The sequence below is a fragment of the Dama dama genome, chromosome 33 (assembly GCF_033118175.1).
Source record: "Dama dama isolate Ldn47 chromosome 33, ASM3311817v1, whole genome shotgun sequence".
In the NCBI taxonomy this organism is placed as follows: domain Eukaryota; kingdom Metazoa; phylum Chordata; class Mammalia; order Artiodactyla; family Cervidae; genus Dama; species Dama dama.
Window position 1 is genome coordinate 35654176 of NC_083713.1, and position 5579 is coordinate 35659754.

The 5579-nt window shown below is 40.5% G+C and overlaps 1 pseudogene; it reads left to right on the plus strand.

Annotated features, from left to right (window-relative positions):
• Positions 1-3523: 3523 nt before the first annotated feature.
• Positions 3524-4397, plus strand: LOC133050796 (proteasome subunit alpha type-7-like; annotated as a pseudogene).
• The last annotated feature ends 1182 nt before the right edge of the window (positions 4398-5579 follow it).

Genomic DNA, 5579 nt, shown 5'->3' on the forward strand with positions numbered 1-5579 from the left:
CTAGGTAAAATAATGCTAAAAATAATTTGCCTTTGCTTTTTTTCCTGGTAAATGATTATTTTCTACTATTGACCTAGTAATTTCCTTGTCTATGACTATGTTTAGATGATGAGAAAGAGAGTATATAGACCAGAGATTGCTTCTTAAAATGAAATACATTTATGGGCATTTGGTTATTTTCTCTTTTAGTTATGCTTGAAAACATTTTGAAACAATTTGATGGAAAAAAATAAATAATTGAATGAAAATGAGTAACAGTTACTAAATTTACAAAAATGAAGTATGCTAGGTATTTGTTGAGTTGAATGCAATAGGAAAAGACAAGTTAAGCCTTCACACATAAAAGGAGAAACAGCCATAGAATTTGAGAGTTGGAAAGGACTTGGAGAGGTCATGGAGGTTACCACCTTTCTGGCAGGACCACACTAAAAACTACTAAGCCTGTAAGAATTCAGTCTAATGTTGAAAACCAGGCAAAACAATGTTAAAAACTAAAATCCCATAGAATGGGAGATGGATTTGGGTCTCTTGAATTTCTCTCTATTTTTGCCAGAAAAAAAAATTTTTTTCATGTTATTTTGGGTTTCAGTATAACCCAGAGGAATGGGATGGAGAGGGAGGCGGGAGGGGGGATCAGGATGGGGAACACATGTAAATCCATGGCTGATTCATGTCAATGTATGGCAAAAACCACTACAATAAAAAAAAAAAAAAAAAGAAGTATTGACCATCTTGCTACAAATGTACCAACTGTATCCTTCTATAACATTCATTACATTGGTTAAATAAAATAAAAGCTTTGGGTTCAAAAGAACAGCCTTTGTGTCTCTCTTGTTCACATTGGCTCTTTGATACTAAACTTTGGCAAATTCTAACAAGTTTTTTTTTTTTAATCACTTTATAATATTTTCTACATGGGGTGGGATAGGTATCCTTTGACACCAATGTGACTTAAAAGCAACTAAGGTTATGTTGCTAACAAGCTGCTACTTATCCATGCTTCTTTTTTTCCTAGTGCACATTTCTTCTCATTTTTCTTGCAGCATCTTCATTCTCTCTGCTCTGCCTATGTCCCTCCTCCGCCTCCTCTTATTTCCTTTCTTTCTCCTTTGCTCCCTCCCTCCTTTCCTTTCACAAACCTCACCTTGTCATTAGCAGGAATCTTGTTTGCACTTTTGGTGAAAAATATCAGCACGCTGTAGTCTTGTGATTCAAACTGTACTTTGAGAACCAGTGATGTTGACATCATGTAGTAGCTTATTAGAAATGCACAATCTTAGGCCCTACCACAGAGCTTCTAAATCAGGATCCGACTTTTAACAATATCCTCAAATGATTCACGGAAGCATCTTCAAGTTTAAGAGGTACTGATTTAGAGTACCTGCATTCCAAGAGATGCTTCAAACTTCACACACTGTTCTCCCTTAGGTAGAACTGTCACTCTCCCTGCATTCTCTATCCAAATCAGAAGACAATATATTCATAGGGTAAGTGAAGTCAGAAACCCAGGAAACCTTTCTCAATCCCTTTCTCTTACTTGCCACGCATACATAATGTGTAATGCTTTACCTAATCCACCTCTCCAGCCATTGTTAGTTTCTTCCTTCAGCACCTCTCTCACAATACTTGTCATTCCATATTGCAATGATTTGTTTTAATCTCTACTCTGACATGGATTAAGCAACTAGAGATGATTACTTTATAAATCTTTTTGTATTTTTGGTATTGCACATAGTAGCTACTTAGTATTATTGAACTGATGCAACAGCTATGGCGATCAAAAAGAAGGAATATATCTGACAGACTTTGGTCCCAGTGAGTGGGGAAATGATTTCAAATTTCCCCAACCTAGATGGGAAAACAGTGGAAACAGTGGCTGACTTTATTTTGGGGGGCTCCAAAATCAGTGCAGATGGTGATTGTAGCCATGAAATTAAAAGACTCTTACTCCTTGGAATGAAAGTTATGACCAACCTAGACAGCGTATTAAAAAGCAGAGACATTACTTTGCCAACAAAGGTCCATCTAGTCAAGGCTATGGTTTTTCCAGTGGTCATGTATGGATGTGAGAGTTGGACTATAAAGAAAGCTGAACACGGAAGAATTGATGCTTTTGAACCGTGGTGTTGGAGAAGACTCTTGAGAGTCTCTTGGACTGCAAGGAGATCCAACCAGTCCTTCCTAAAGGAGATCAGTCCTGGGTGTTCATTGGAAGGACTGATGTTGAAGCTGAAACTCCAATACTTTGGCCACCTGATGCAAAGAGCTGACTTATTTGAAAAGACCCTGATGCTGGGAAAGATTGAAGGCAGGAGGAGAAGGGGATGGCAGAGGATGAGATGGTTGGATGCAATTGCCGACTCAATGGACACAGGTTTGGGTAGACTCCAGGAATTGGTGATGGACAGGGAGGCCTGGGGTGCTGTGGTTCATGGGGTTGCAAAGAGTCGGACACGATTGAGCGACTGAGCTGAGCTAGGTTTGTCACAGCTTTCCTTCCAAGAAGCAAGTGTCTTTTTATGGCTGCAGCCACTCTCTGCAATGATTTTGGAGCCCAAGAATATAAAATCTGTCACTACTTCCACTTTTTCCCATCTATTTGCCATGAAGTGATGGAACTGGATGCCATGATCTTAGTGTTTTGACTGTTGAGTTTTAAGCCAATTTTTTCACTCTCCTCTTTCACATAAAACATTTTTATATCTTAATTTCTCTTTAATCTTCTAATTAATCTTTTTAAGCTCTTTTGTAAAATGATCATTTTAATAAATTTCTTTTACCTTGATGGATATATTAGTATCTACTTTTAAAATACATTTGAGAATTCTCTGATGGTTCAGTGGTTAAGACTCCCTGCTCCCAGTGCAGGGGGCACAGGTTCAATCCCTATTTGGGGAACTAAGATCCCGCATGTACCGCCACATGGTACAACCAAAAATAAATAAATGAAATTAAAAAGATAAAAGAGTAAAATATTAAATTTCTGGTTGTAGTAAATTAAAGTAATGATGTAGGTTTGAAGTTTTGGGAAATTTGAAATAATTTCCCCACTCACTGGGACCAAAGTCTCTCAGATATATTGCTTCCTTTTGATCACCATAGCTGTTGCCCCAGTCCTAACCATCATTATATTACAAAATAGCATTTTAGCTGTTCATTTCCCTTCTGATCTCTCTTTTTCAAGTCTATCCTTCCCAAAGATGCTCGAAAACCGTTTTAATGACTTCATATGATTTTAAAATAATTGTGATTACAGGACCCTGATAATACAAGAAAAATATGCAAACTAAGGCTAAGAAGGAAGCATATTCATCATTTGTCAGTTATAGAATTTTACCTTGAAAACTTAAAATGAATAGCTAAAAAATAAAAAAAAAAAAAAAAAAAAAGAGAGGGTAGCGTAATCGGTAATCGGGGGCGGGCCGGCGGGCATGCGCGGCGCCGGCGCAGCAACGTTGTGAATCGCCGGCTGTGAGGCCGGGAGTGTGCGCTTTTCCCGGACCGGCAGCATAGTCCAGCAGGCATGAGCTACGACCGCACCATCACCGTTTTCTCGCCTGCCGGCCACCTTTTCCGAGTGGAGTACGCGCAGGAGGCCGTGAAGAAGGGCTCGACTGCGGTCGGTGTTTGAGGGAAAGACATTGTTGTTCTTGGTGTGGAGAAGTCAGTGGCCAACCTGCAGGATGAAAGGACAGTGCGGAAGATCTGTGCTCTGGATGATAATGTCTGCATGGCATTTGCCGGCCTTACCGCTGATGCAAGAATAGGCGTCAGCAGGGCCCGGGTGGAACGCCAGAGCCGCCGACTGACCGTGGAGGACCCGGTCACCGTGGAGTACATCACCGGTTGTATCGCCAGTCTGAAGCAGCGCTACACGTGGAGCAACGGGCGCCGGCCATTTGGCATCTCTGCCCTCATCGTGGGTTTTGACTTTGATGGCACCCCCGACTCTATCAGACTGACCCCTCGCGCACATACCATGCCTGGAAGACCAATGCTATAGGCCAGGATGCCAAGCCAGTGCGTGAATTCCTGGAGAAGAATTATACTGGCGAAGCCATTGAAACAGATGATCTGACTATTCAGCTGGTTATCAAGGCCCTTCTGGAAGTGGTTCAGTCAGGTGGCAAAAACATAGAGCTGGCTGTCATGAGGCGAGATCAACCCCTCAAGATTTTAAATCCTGAAGAGATTGAGAAATACGTTGCTGGGATTGAAAAAGAAAAAGAAGAAAATGAAAAGAAGAAACAAAAGAAAGCATCATGATGAAATGAAATTTTGCTTGTAATGATTTTTAAATTCAAATCATGGCTGATTTCCAAAAGGATACATATGCGTTTCCATTCCATTTATCCGTATTGTCCAAGTGTCCTACAATAAATTTGCCTATTTTTTAACCTTAAAAAAAAAAAAAAGGAAGATGCCATGCGAAATAGTCTATCAACACCAGCGTGCTGGAGCAGAGAATGGAAGACTGAAACATTTCCTTAATTCTGTGCTTCAGTTCAAATCTTGTACTTTGAAGAAATTCTGCATGTCTGCATGCTCAGTCCCTTCAGTCATGTCCAACTCTGCAACCCTCTGGACTGTAGCCCACCAGGCTCCCCTGTCCATAGGCTTCTCCAACCAAGAGTACTGGATTGGGTTGCTGTGCCCTCTTCTAGAAGTTCTACTTCTGTTTAAAGTCTCACAAATGTTCTTTTGATGACAGATCCATCAGCCTCTGGCCCTTACTCTCTCAAATCTTATTCAATAATGTGACATCTTAACACTGTCATGCCTCCTAGGTAAGAAATTTCTTTTAAAGTTTCCTTGGTCTCAAATATAGAGAATATGTCTATTCTTGCATCTGAAGGAGTTCTAGTTTCCATTTTTGGTAGGAGGTCTTTGGTTTTTATTTGTTTATCTAAAAGGACCATTTTAGTGTGGTTTTCTCAGAAGAAATCTGTCCAGAATTCTCCATCTCTTGTCAGATAAGAAACTTTTGCAACTTTAAGGTGATATTTTTAGTTTTTTTCCCCCTAAGTTTCTACCTACCAAGGTTCCCCAAATCATAGGCTTCTAGCTTCAGTCCAGGCATCACAGATATTGTGTGGGACTCAGTGTAATTCTTGAATTAAATGTTTCACTTGCCTTATGACTGAAAGCAGTGCTTGGGACAGGCATGAGTTACTTCTAATCAGTATGGCCTATAAAATGGATTCTAAAGGATAGGGCCTGAATGGGGATGTCAACCTAAGAAACTAGAATGGAGATTGTTTCTTCATAGTCTAGTTGAGGCAGTAGGACAGAATGGAAAAGAACAAGAGTTTAAAGCAGCCATCTCCAACCTCCAGGATCTAAGGATGATGATCTGAGGTGGAATAATAATAGAAATAAAGTTCAAAATAAATGTCATGCTTTTGAAAGGTGAAAGAAAGTGAAGTCGCTCAGTCATGTCTGACCCTTTGCAACCCATGGACTGTACGCCTACCACGCTCCTTCATCCATGGGATTTTCCGGGCATGAGTACGGGAGTGGGTTGCCATTTCCTTCTCCAGAGGATCTTTCCCACCCGGGGATCAAACCTGGGTCTTCCA